Below are 14,134 nucleotides of genomic sequence, written 5' to 3'. Positions count from 1 at the left end.
TTTTCAATTTGCTTCTTCCTTGGTTGCAGTTCCTGCCAAAAAATATTTGGATTATTCTTGCTTAAATATATTAACTCTTCTCTCCTTGTTTGCATGAACTCATCTTTTTTACTTTTTAGTATTTGCTTATATAACTTTACATTCATCTTCTCCTTTCCTGCCTTTTTCAAGGTTCTCCTTGCCATTTTGCATTCCTCATCAAACCAAGCATTTACAGGAAAACAATTTGATTCTGATTTCCTATTTTTTTCTCTTTTGTACTTCTCAAGTTCACTTTGAATTATATGTGTTAACTCATGATTGCTGAAGATTTTGAAACTAGTTTTCTCCTTCTAAATTAATCTCTCTAACATTGCCTTGAAGATAGTACAATTTTCTTGTGTTAGATGAAATTTCCCCTTCATAGTGATTTTCAAGAGCATTGGGTTTTCCTCCTATGACGCCTTTCTTCTAACCATGGTAACCTTATATAAATTGGGTTATGGTCTGATTTTAAGTCCCAAATATGCTCTACAATACTAACTTCGTCTATATTTGCTATCAAGCTTTGTGAACACAACACATAGTCCACAACACTTGCCCCATTGTATGTGTTGCAAGTGAAGTTCCCAGACATTTTCCATCTATCTAGACCATTGCAAATAATTAAGTTGAAATCCCCACACAGTGTAAGCAACTCCTCTTCAAAATGATTGCTAACTTTCTCATCTTTTGAACACCTCACCCTTTGGGGATTCTCCTCTTCAATGAACCAAATAGGATTGTTATCCTCTTCGCAACAAGGAATGCTAGCTTGATTATTTGTTGTTCTAGGATTGAAATCTCCCACTAAAAGAACTTCTACCTACTGAGAGTACACGAAAATATCTTGTTTTAAAGCTGCATACAGATCCTTGTATTCAAGCCCCTTATTTTTGTAAGCTTTTTAGACTTGAGGGGCAAAATAACATGCTACAATTCTTATGTGATTCTCACTCTGATATTTTGAACCATAAATATTGTTTATTTTCATATTCTTTAATTAACTGAATGTGATGGCCTTCTTTTTCTTTCACTAAAACTAGTATCCCCCCATACCCTTTGCCATGTTTTGCTACCTTATTCCAAATTCCAACTTGAAATAACTGTCAAACACAGGAGTTTTGCAACCATCATGCTCCTGAGTTTTCGTGAGACAAATTATATCTCTACCTTTCGCAATAGGCCATAACCCAGGTCCCCTCCTCCAAGGGTAACCTCTACAATTCCAACAGACTAAACTTAAGTAGACGTGGGTAGACCTAGGTAGACCTGGGTAGGCCTGCGTAGACCTGGGTATAAGAAACAACTTGCACATAACATATATTCCTATTATCAAATAAATTCTCGTTTCTTTGAAGCTTAGCTAGCAATATGGGGAACTATTGGTTATTATTTTGGGGAACCATGTGATATTTTCATGTGGTCAAACTCAGTAATTTTTAATCTTACTTTTTCCTAGCATAGTCTAAAGAGCCACAATTTAGCCCAGAAAAGAATGGAAATTTCTGCTAGAATATGACAAAATCTGGTAGAATGTTTTGAAAATTTGGGTTACAACTGTCAAACTTCAGGATTTTGGGTGCCCTTGGGGTTCTTGATGGTGATGAATCCCTTTTCACCATAAAAAAAAAGGATTTAAACACTCCAACATTCTGATTTTTGAAAAAAAATTACTAGATTTTATCAAGAAATCTGTCGTTTGGGCGAATTTGTGGCGTCGGTAGACGACACCTTCTCCTTCCATCGCACTAGGTACCCAATCTTGGTTTAATAGGCACAAACCACCACAATCCCATTGAAGAACGTCCTTCTTCAAAGCCACAACTCATAATATCAGGCTTCTTCATAATACCTCAAAATGATAGCTTTGGCATATTATACAGACTAAAGATGATGAAAACTACATACCACATTGGCTTTTTTCACCTTCTTGTATATAATTAACCACCATACATACCAGACTTCTTGTCTCTGAACTTAACTGGTAGAGGGTGTGGGCTATAGAAATTCATGTAGAACAATTTTTCAACACTGCAGTGCAATGACAAAATCAAATCTCCAGCGCTCAGTCTTCCTTGAACGCATGGAACATTTTTAATGCAGAATTTTTTTTATGACAACATCTCAATTTGATTGATCAAATGATAGAAAAGATATGCTTGACCATCATCTTCAGAATAACCGAGACAAAAAAAGAACTATAATAAATTGAATAGCCATAACAACGCCTCTTTCTACTTTTGGTCCATCACTAGCCAGACAAAGATAATAATGAAGACACACAAAGACTATCATTTATATTGGCATTACACACCCATAGCTGAGTGGGAAAGCTACTCAAATAGATGTTACTACATTTCATTCAGTGTCGAATAGAAGTAAGCCGATTTGAAAAGAAACATTTGTAGATCCAAAAACATTTCGTTGTGATGTCATGACTGATTATTTAATGGAAATCACACTGTGGCCACCCCATACCCTTTCACTGGAAGTCACACTTGACCATCTCGTTCTGTTTGAATACTCTAGTCTCCAACACGCACAACCAGGAGTCAAAGATAAGCTCGTTCTGCCACAATGTGTCGACAAAGAATCTCCTCCAAGATCTCTTGCCCAATGCTTTGGATGACCACAAAACTAGTGATTCGTTCTATTTGACAAAGTAGATTAACCATGCTTTGATAGCATTATAGGGGACATAAATTGGAAAATGAAATCAACTCTATTAAAATATCTACTCAAACAAATAATGTACAATGTATATACATTAATACAATATGAAAACCATTGATTCAATTTCCAAGTTTTCTAGGACTCTAATAGCTAATGTCAATAACATACCATAACCTAAATCATGGCCAGAGGATTAGGTGTCTAACACTTGCTTGTTTGCTACCGGTCTCAAACAACTTATCTAATTAATAAAAATGTAGGATTCCTATATAAAGATCAATTAGTTTTGGTTGCAAAATGAATGAATCAATAACTTCTGGAACTAAAAAATAAAATAGATTATATAAGGATTGTAATATAATAATATTGAGTAGTGGGGTTAAAAAAAATGTGAAAAATACAATTTACTATCTTTTAAATTGTATGTAATATAATAAAAATGTTATTGCTTTTCATTTCACAACTGTAAGAAACAACTCATAAGGATGAAATCAATTAAATTATCAACAAGATTCTCCCATTTTATTATGGACATTATTAACTTCTATATAGATTTTCTTACAATATAATGGATTATCAATACCACGTAACCAAATACCATAACTCGTTTATATATATATATATATATATATATATATATATATAATTTTATAACATTTTAAATTAAAACTTAATACTTACAATAAATATATAATATAACAAGATTATTAACCATGGATATTCACCCCATTTTACAATAGACATTATTAACTTATAAATAGGCTTTGTTACAATACTATGGGCCAATACCATGGGCTTATCAATACTACTTTCTTAAAAATCATAATTCATTTGTAAGTATTTTATTTTAATTTAGTTTTATAACAATTTTTAACAAAATTCTTAACCATGTATATTCACCCCCATTTTACCATGGATATTATTAACTAGTAAATAGGCTTTGTTACAATATCATGTGCCAATACCATGGCTTATGCAAACTTTCTCAAAAACCATAACTTACTTCAAAATCCAAATATTTCATTTTAATTTTATTTTATAACATTTTTAAATTAAATCTAAAAGAAAAAATCTATGAGATTTAGGATAGGAATTTCAAATCTTAAGCACCTGTCAAATTTTACGGACGCACAATTTGCTTGTCAAATTCCATTTTCATATGGGATAAATGTTGTGGTGTTGTAATGTCCTTTGAACATTTTGACTGAGTCAAAGTAAAGTAAAAATTAAATTAAAATAAATAAAATAAAATAAAACCAACCCATATCCATCTTAATTTTGGATCTACCCAGCACCCACAAAAATCAAATCTTTTGAGATGCAAGTGAAAGGAGATTTGAACCCTCTCAAGGCTTTTTTTTTCCAACTAAAGAAAGCGTCCGTGAGTAGCTCTTAGTCATACATAGTCCTACTCGGACCACAAGCCACAAGCCTTGTGGAGACCAAAACTGCCCTCCCACATCCTCACGACTTGGTAAATCCAGAGTTCAAATGAATGTAAGTTGGTTCTACTTGCAGTTGCTCGTCTCCAAGTATCAAGAAAAGAATTCACCCATGCCAATTCACTAATTCTCATTATTAAAATGTAATTTGAATAAATAAATAGTAAATGCATAGATGAATTCCATAAAGATATAATTATGTTACCTAGAAATTACAATAATTCGTTTTTTGAATTAAGATAGTAAAGAGTAAAATGTAAATATTTTTTTTCCTATTATTATAAAATTTAAACATTTTTTAAATAAAGAGAGACGGATTTTTTTTAGTGGAATGAAAAATGATTAATAATTAGTTAAAAATGATAAATGCGTTTTTTCGGCTTCAAAGACATTAAAAGAAGATAAATGGGAAAAACTGACTTGAGTTAGTGGAACTTCAATTCCATGTTTGCTTTACAGTTGGCCATTTTACGCGGTCCAGCTATTCTTGCATGGAGAGTATCGTCTTTTTTTGGCAATTCTTGCATGGAGAGTATCGTCTTTTTTTGGCAAGATGCATAGCTAGTAATGGTACATAGGTCTAAGAATTTAAATTTAAAATATATATATATAATTTTAATATGTAATAACCCCAGGACATGTAAATTTGAAAAGTTTACTATGGTAAAAGACAGTAATCAGTTGTTGTTATGTTAAAACAAAATTGTGACAAACTATTTTAATTAAGTAATTTAAATATTTCTTGGAATTGCTGGCAGCCTCTAAGAGGTGAAATTTAAAGAAAATGATCAGTTGTGATGGAACTACCCTCTAAAGCAGGAAAAGTCCTGGCTGAGGGGTTTCTGTGCTGTAGAGACAGAAAGAAGAGAAAGAAAATCTTTTCCAAGAACAAGAAGAGAAAAGAAAGAATGAAGGGGTTAAGTCTGATGAGGATCAGATAACCTGGCACAGAGGTGCACAAAACCTGTTGAGGGCTGAAGGCCTGCAGGATGGCTCGGGGGGAGAATTCCATCTGAGTGATGGGTCTCATGGCTGGGTGGACGAGCAGAACTAAAGTTCAGGTGACTTATTTGTTTGAGAACCATTCCCAATTCGGGCGAACCAGGTACGGTCTCAAAACTGTAAAGCCACTGAACAGTAAATGTACATGCATTAATTACTAAGAGAATCAAATAGGAAATACGCATTATATTTCCTTAGAAGTTGTAGCTTAACTATGATTATGCAGATGCGGTTCTCCTCTGTATGGTAGTATGTCATTAGCAAAAGAGAGCCACTGCAGAATATCCAATACATTAGGGTAATAGAACAGGAAAGAAATTATCAAGGTTCGGTATTAGTTGGCAGAGTCGAAATACCCTCACGGGTTGAATACAGAACTCTGTTAACAGTAAACATAATACTAATTGCTTGAAAGGAACTAAAACCTTACAAAGATAAATTGACCGAATACGAGGGTTAGAACCTCTGAAAACCAGGTCCGTCAATAAATGATTCATATCATCGATAAAAGAATCTCAAAACCCTACTGACACTGAATAAGAGCATGTCGTGAAAAGAACATGCAGATGTTTAAATAACTAGAGGGTATCAATAAAACTGTATAACAGAAGCAGGAATATGCCAATATCCTTTGGCTGTGAACAGAGGTGAAAACATTAGCGAATAACAGTAAGTAGCTAGTTCGTAATTTAATACAGAAAAGAAACACATATTCCTTATAAGTCCCGTGTATGCAAATATGTAAGGGCATTCTGTTGCATTTACATTCCATGTATATATATATATGTGATAAAGATGCAAGTAGTATATACACCTGTACATGAGATTATAACCAAAGGAATACAGTCATGTAGATAACTATTCCGTATAACTTCGAAAAGATTACTAAACCATATGCAGATCTGTGCATGCAACCAAATGGGTCAAACACGGAATAACCATAAAAACTGTGCGTAAATTCTTTGGAGAGTGAAAGAACAGTAAAACGACAATATCGGGATGCATGTGATGTAACCGGTACCAAACCATGACTACACAGAGAAGACTGTAAATTCTGGTAGCATAAGAATAATAAGGGGTCGCTGTTCTTTGAAACATGTAACCCCAGCTGTAACAGGTAAACCCTATGATCAACAATGATATTAATCAAACCGAGAACAGAGTAACATCTATTAACAAAACAGCATTGCTATGAGATTATATAAGTTCAATACTCTGTCTATACATAACCCGAGGAATAACTTGGCTATCTCCTCAGCCACAAGTGCAAATACGAATAACATAGGGAGGTAACCCTGGAATGAAAGAAATTAGATTCATGGCAAGTATAAGCCACAGTGAATCGGTTGCAGGGTTTGAGCACGGAGGCTCAACCTGCAACTAGAAATTATAACAAATATATGCATCTATTAACTCAGATAAGTCTTGCCGGAAGGCATAGCTCTGTAACAAAATATAAATTATGAACATCGGAGCAGAACAAAAGCCTTTGGAAACAATTAGTTATCCACAGTGCGCTGTCAAATAACCTAAGGACATGAGGAGGCAACGATGAGGGTTCTCGATAGAGAGTACCTCGGCAAATAACACAAGAAGGCCCGTGTTGGTGCGGAGGCCTGCAATACCGAATACCATGACTTAAAATCTAAGGATTTCTGAGATTGAAGAACAGACAACTGTGTCGAGATTCACTACCTGTAACCCTGAAGGTTGAGCCGTCGTATGAGGCCAGCTTTGCTCCATGGAAGAGCATGCGTGCGCCGACTGAAACCATAACAGCAGAAGACCAAGCGTTAATGAAAACAATCTGATATTCTCTGCGAAATTAAGAGGACATAGTAAATTGTTTAACCCAATAAAACTAAAGGCTGAGATTCATACCTGTAAAGGTCAGAGGACGGGTTTGAATAACTTCTGAACATTCGCTGAGCAGAGTGGTGTTGCCGGTAGAAGAGACCCCAGGCGGGTATACAGAGCCGGAGCCGAGTAGAAGTGAGCAGGTAAATGAACCCGGAAGCGTAGGAGGGGGTATAAGTATTCCCTTAAACCCTTGACCACATAACAACCGTTGGATTGCAGGATTAGATCTGGACCATGGAGTTAAGGCGGGAATGGAGATCGTCAATACCGAGATCCCCGCGCCCAAGGTGTCACATGGCTGGAGAAGCCAGAGACCGCCACATAACCCTCTCCGGACTGGTGTCTTAAAGACGAAAGTGCAGCGGTGGTTGTGAGCACTGTGACCGGACCATCACAGGCCATGTCACGTTAATACAAGTGTTAATGCAAGTATCCGTTGATAAAAGCTGTGGCAAGACCCTATCTCATAAGTCTACATCTATATAAACTCCGCGGGTAGACATACCTTTACACATGGTGCATGAGCATTGGAAACATAACGAATGTAGCTGACCACTATACATAGTGTGTGAGTATTAAAACATGACAAATATAGTTGACTATTCCTTGATAACATATGATGGTTGAATGCATACGAATTTCAATTACAAAGTGCAGTTGTAAAGGCCGAAACCATAACGTGTTAATGCCAAGGTGAATATAATATATGATAAAACATGATGTGTATAATGCTAAGATGGGTTTAACATATGACAAGAATTTTTTTTTTATGTATATAATAATAGAGGTGTGACAAATTGGTATCAGAGCCCAGTTTCGACACTGTGGCCTCAGGAAGAACATATTTCAGTATGCAGAAGGGTACACCAAGCAAACATATGCAAGCTAACAATGTGCTTAACTGTGTTCTGTTTATTTGGAATGAACCAGAATTGCAACAGCTAGCAGCTAAACCAGAAAAGAGACAAAATGCAGGGACCCGGCAGTAACCCTCGAGAGAATGCAGAGCTGTGGGTGCAATTGGGTGCAGAATCACGGAGTACCAACCTTGCAATCCTGGAAACTGTCCAGGAGTTGAAGAATGAGATGGCGCGGTTGCGAGAGGACAACGCACGTTTAACAGTCGAACAGGAAAAGATTCTGAAGAGTCTGTCGGACAGGCAGAACCCACCCCTGTCTAACACCAGTGCAGAACAGCAGAGGGCGACAGAAGAGCAAGACTATCAAATGGAACCAGAAAACTCTGAAGACAAGGAAGATCACTCTGATAATGCACCTCAGCAGCAAACTTCAAAACATCAGAAAATGGAACTGCAGGGAGAATTCCGAAAGATTAAACCTCCACATTTCGATGGTGAACAGGAGGAAGCTGCAGAAGCCTGGTTGATCAATATGAATAAGTACTTTCAGTTGTATGAGTATGACCACAATCTGAAGGCAAGATTGGCAATCTTCCAGTTACAAGGTAAAGCAACCTTGTGGTGGGAGGAAATCAAGATTGTCAAGGGGGTCAGCGAACGGACCATTACATGGGAAAAGTTCCAGAAATATTTTAAAGAAAGGTACCTGACTGAGCGCTTCTATGATGAAAAAGCCAGGGAATTTCACGACCTAAGACTGGGACAGCAGACCATGGACGAGTTCATTAACCGTTTCACCTCGCTGCTACGTTACGTACCTTACATCAAGGAGGAGAAAGCCAAGGTCCAAAGGTTTGTGAGCAGTTTACCTTCATATATAAGGGAAAGGATTGAATTTGACAATCCTAGAACCATGGATGAGGCCATCCGTAAGGCGAGAATCTGCTACCAGCAGAGCAAACAGAAGGGGGACACTTCAAGCAAAAGGTGGAATGAGAAAAGAAGTGGTCGGATGGTTGGGAGCAGCAAAGGAAGTCGCAGCAGTGGGAACAAGGGTGCTGGTAAAGGACTAAACAGCAGACCTGTTGCAAGGAATGCGCCCCGGTCCAGACCAATGAGCGAATCCAAGGCAAACGAGCAGTCTGTTAGACCAGAAGGTGAGGGGATGACCAGACCGCCAGTGCAATGCTGGGGTTGTGGAGGACCTCACTATGTTAAGAACTGCCCACAAAGGAAGGGGACAGACCAGATATCCCAGATTCATGAGGCATCGACTGTTGGGGACGTGGCACGTAGTGTACCCAGAATCAACGCGGCACTGGAGGACAGACAAGCGGAGTACCAGCCATCTATGATTGAATTCGAAGGTAAAATCTCTAACTTTTCCATAGCTGTTCTTATAGATCCAGGGGCTACTTTAAGTTATATTAGCCCGAAAGTAGTAGAACAGTGTAAACTGCAAGCTGAAAAGTTCAAGAATCCGTGGTTGGTCCAACTAGCTACAGGAGCCAAGAGACGAGTCTTGTCCAAAGTAAATAACTGCTCCTTAGCCATAGCTGGACAGTCAATAGTGGCGGATCTGAATGTATTGCCATTGGGTTCCTATGATATTTTGATTGGGATGGACTGGCTGGAGAAACACTGGTCCTTAGTGAACTGCAAAACCAAGACCATCTATTACAAGGATGACCTTGGAGAACAGCGAGAGTTACAAGGAATCAGACACCCTGTGCAGATTCGACCTATTACAGCAACTCAGCTAGCTAAGTGCATCAAAAAGAAATGTCAAATCTACGCTATTCAGGTGGGGTACGCAAATCAAAAGGATAAAACTGCTATGCTGGGTAGCATTCCGATAGTACAGGAGTTTGCAGATGTTTTTCCCGAGGAAGTGCCGGGATTACCACCAAAAAGGGATGTAGATTTTACTATTGAACTGATTCCAGGGGCAGCACCGGTGTCACGGGCACCCTACCGTATGAGTGTGCCAGAACTAACAGAATTGAAGATGCAATTGCAGGAGCTGTTGGATAAAAATTACATCCGTCCCAGCGTATCACCCTGGGGAGCCCCAGTGCTGTTCGTCAAAAAGAAAGATGGAACCTTTCGGATGTGCATTGATTATCGTCAGCTGAATAAGCTCACGATAAAAAACAAATATCCTTTGCCTAGGATTGACGAACTTTTTGATCAGGTGAAGGGAGCAACGGTGTTCTCTAAAATTGACTTGCGATCTGGTTATCATCAGATCAGAATAAAAGAGGAAGATATCGCTAAGACCGCCTTCAGAACGCGGTATGGGCATTATGAATTCGTGGTGCTACCTTTTGGACTGACCAATGCACCTGCTACTTTCATGTGTTTGATGAACAGTGTGTTTCATCGGTTTTTAGACAAATTTGTGCTGATATTCATAGATGATATTCTGATTTACAGCAGATCGAGAAAAGAGCACGAGGAACACCTTAGATTGGTGTTGCAAACCTTGCGGGAACATCAATTATATGCAAAGTTTAGTAAATGTGATTTTTACAAGGAGGAGATACAATATTTGGGCCATGTGATCACCAAGGAAGGAATCGCAGTGGACCCCGAGAAGATCAGAACCATAATGGAGTGGCCTATACCAAAGGACGTGGCGGATATTCGGTCCTTTATGGGGTTAGCGGGTTATTATAGAAGATTTGTTGAAGGCTTTTCGAGGGTAGCATACCCTATCACCTCTTTGCAAAAGAAGGGAAAAGTATTCAAGTGGACCTCAGAATGCCAGCAGAGCTTTAAACAGCTCAAGCACTTACTTACCACCGCACCTGTATTAAGTATAGCTGATCCTAATAAGGATTATGTAGTTTGCACGGATGCAAGTAAGGAAGGTGTGGGAGGGGTGCTGATGCAAGAAGGAAGAGTCATTGCTTATGAATCTAGAAAGCTGAAAGAACATGAGCAGAAATACTCTGCCTATGACTTGGAATTGGCTGCTGTCATTCATGCCCTGAAAATGTGGCGGCACTACCTTTTGGGCAGAAAATTTCTGTTACTAACAGACCATCACAGCCTAACAAACTATTTCAGTCAACCCACTTTAAACACAAGGCAAGCTCGTTGGGCTGACTTCTTAAGTGGATTCGACTTTGAAATTAAGCATTTAAAGGGAAAGGAGAACCGAGTGGCTGATGCATTAAGTCGAAAGGTACAATGCTTGTGCAAAATTTCAGTTAGTAAATGGCAGAATACTTTATTGGAAAGGATAAAAACAGCAGCCGAATGTGATGCTGTGTACCAGCAAATTAAACAGCGAATACAGCAACTTCCTGGTAAAGAATCACAACAGGGGCATGGGCTGGATGATGCCGGAATGCTGTATTTTAACGATAAGCTGTATGTACCCAATGAAGATAATGTCAAGAAACTGATTTTGGATGAGTTTCATACCAGCCATTATACCGGGCATCCGGGCTACCAGAAAATGGTCACCGCTCTTCGCAAAGAATACTATTGGCCAAAAATGAAGAAGGAGATAGCTGAGTATCTAGCAAGATGTCTAGAGTGTCAACAGATTAAGGCGGAACATTTGCATCCAGCGGGGCTGTTACAACCCCTACCCATTCCGGAATGGAAATGGGAGACTATCTCCATGGATTTTATAACTGGACTACCTAAAACAAAGAAAAATAATGATTCCATTATGGTAGTAGTGGATAAGCTGAGCAAGGCAGCACACTTCATACCTGTGCAATCGACATATAAAGCTGTGCAAATTGCTCATATTTTCATGCAAAATGTTTTCAAATTGCATGGACTTCCGAAGGTGATTATCTCCGACCGGGATGTCAAGTTTACATCAACCTTTTGGAGGACATTGTTTGCAGAGCTGGGAACCCAGCTTAACTTTAGCACCGCTTATCATCCCCAAACAGACGGCCAAACTGAACGGGTAAATCAGGTTGTGGAGGACATGCTGAGAGCCTGCGTTATGATGAAGCCAACCCAGTGGGAGGATTACCTCCACCTAGTCGAATTCGCCTATAACAATGGGTATCACTCCTCAACTCGGATGAGTCCTTTTGAGGTTATGTACGGGCGGAAGTGCCGCACACCCGCAAGCTGGGGTGGACTGGAGGACAAGTTGCGAATTGGTCCCGATATGCTCAAAGAAATGGAGGATACGGTAAAGAGGGTGCGTGCCAACTTAAAAGCCGCTCAGGATAGACAGAAAAGTTTCGCTGATCGAAAGAGAAGATTCAAGGAATTTCAGGTTGGGGATCATGTATTTGTAAGAATCCAACCAAGAAGGAGTACCTTGCAGTGGAGCGGATGTGCCAAACTAGCACCTCGCTACTTTGGACCTTTTCAGATCTTGGCAAAAGTGGGGCCGGTGGCTTACCAACTTGCCCTACCAAGCCATATTAGGATTCACAATGTGTTTCACGTATCTGTATTAAAGCAATACGTTTACGATCCTAAACATGTGATTCAATGGCAGAATATTCGGGTAAGGATTAATCTGGTCATTATAGATAAGCACTGTTTCTAAGCTGAAAAATAATTGAATTTATTGCTGATTGCAGGTCGAGCCGGAAGGCGAGGTTCTGGTCGAACCACTGACCATTCTAGACCAGAGAGAAGTGCAGCTGCGGAAACGGGTTATTTCCCAAGCTAAAGTGCAGTGGCAGCACTATGGACCAGAAGAGGCTACTTGGGAGGATGAGGAACTCCTTAGAGAAGCTTACCCAAATTTGTTTAATGGAGACAGACATCGGGACGATGTCCAATCTCAGGAGGGGGAGATGTAATAACCCCAGGACATGTAAATTTGAAAAGTTTACTATGGTAAAAGACAGTAATCAGTTGTTGTTATGTTTAAACAAAACTGTGACAAACTATTTTAATTAAGTAATTTAAATATTTCTTGGAATTGCTGGCAGCCTCTAAGAGGTGAAATTTAAAGAAAATGATCAGTTGTGATAACTGATGGAACTACCCTCTAAAGCAGGAAAAGTCCTGGCTGAGGGGTTTCTGTGCTGTAGAGACAGACAGAAGAGAAAGAAAATCTTTTCCAAGAACAAGAAGAGAAAAGAAAGAATGAAGGGGTTAAGTCTGATGAGGATCAGATAACCTGGCACAGAGGTGCACAAAACCTGTTGAGGGCTGAAGGCCTACAGGATGGCTCGGGGGGAGAATTCCATCTGAGTGATGGGTCTCATGGCTGGGCGGACGAGCAAAACTAAAGTTCAGGTGACTTATTTGTTTGAGAACCATTCCCAATTCGGGCGAACCAGGTACGGTCTCAAAACTGTAAAGCCACTGAACAGTAAATGTACATGCATTAATTACTAAGAGAATCAAATAGGAAATACGCATTATATTTCCTTAGAAGCTGTAGCTTAAATATGATTATGCAGATGCGGTTCTCCTCTGTATGGTAGTATGTCATTAGCAAAAGAGAGCCACTGCAGAATATCCAATACATTAGGGTAATAGAACAGGAAAGAAATTATCAAGGTTCGGTATTAGTTGACAGAGTCGAAATACCCTCACGGGTTGAATACGGAACTCTGTTAACAGTAAACATAATACTAATTGCTTGAAAGGAACTAAAACCTTACAAAGATAAATTGACCGAATACGAGGGTTAGAACCTCTGAAAACCAGGTCCGTCGATAAATGATTGATATCATCGATAAAAGAATCTCAAAACCCTACTGACACTGAATAAGAGCATGTCGTGAAAAGAACATGCATATGTTTAAATAACTAGAGGGTATCGATAAAACTGTATAACAGAAGCAGGAATATGCCAATATCCTTTGGCTGTGAACAGAGGTGAAAGCATTAGCGAATAGCAGTAAGTAGCTAGTTCGTAATTTAATACAGAAAAGAAACACATATTCCTTATAAGTCCCATGTATGCAAATATGTAAGGGCATTCTGTTGCATTTACATTCCATGTATATATATATCTGTGATAAAGATGCAAGTAGTATATACACCTGTACATGAGATTATAACCAAAGGAATACAGTGATGTAGATAACTATTCTGTATAACTTCGAAAAGATTACTAAACCATATGCAGATCTGTGCATGCAACCAAATGGGTCAAACACGGAATAACCATAAAAACTGTGCGTAAATTCTTTGGAGAGTGAAAGAACAGTAAAACGACAATATCGAGATGCATGTGATGTAACCGGTACCAAACCATGACTACACAGAGAAGACTGTAAATTCTGGTAGCATAAGAATAATAAGGGGTCGCTGTTCTTTGAAACATGT

Source organism: Pinus tabuliformis, chromosome 4_2 (assembly GCF_031772625.1).
Source record: "Pinus tabuliformis cultivar Carrire ecotype Pingquan chromosome 4_2, CPIR1, whole genome shotgun sequence".
NCBI classification, from domain to species: domain Eukaryota; kingdom Viridiplantae; phylum Streptophyta; class Pinopsida; order Pinales; family Pinaceae; genus Pinus; species Pinus tabuliformis.
This window is presented reverse-complemented; position numbering follows the sequence as displayed.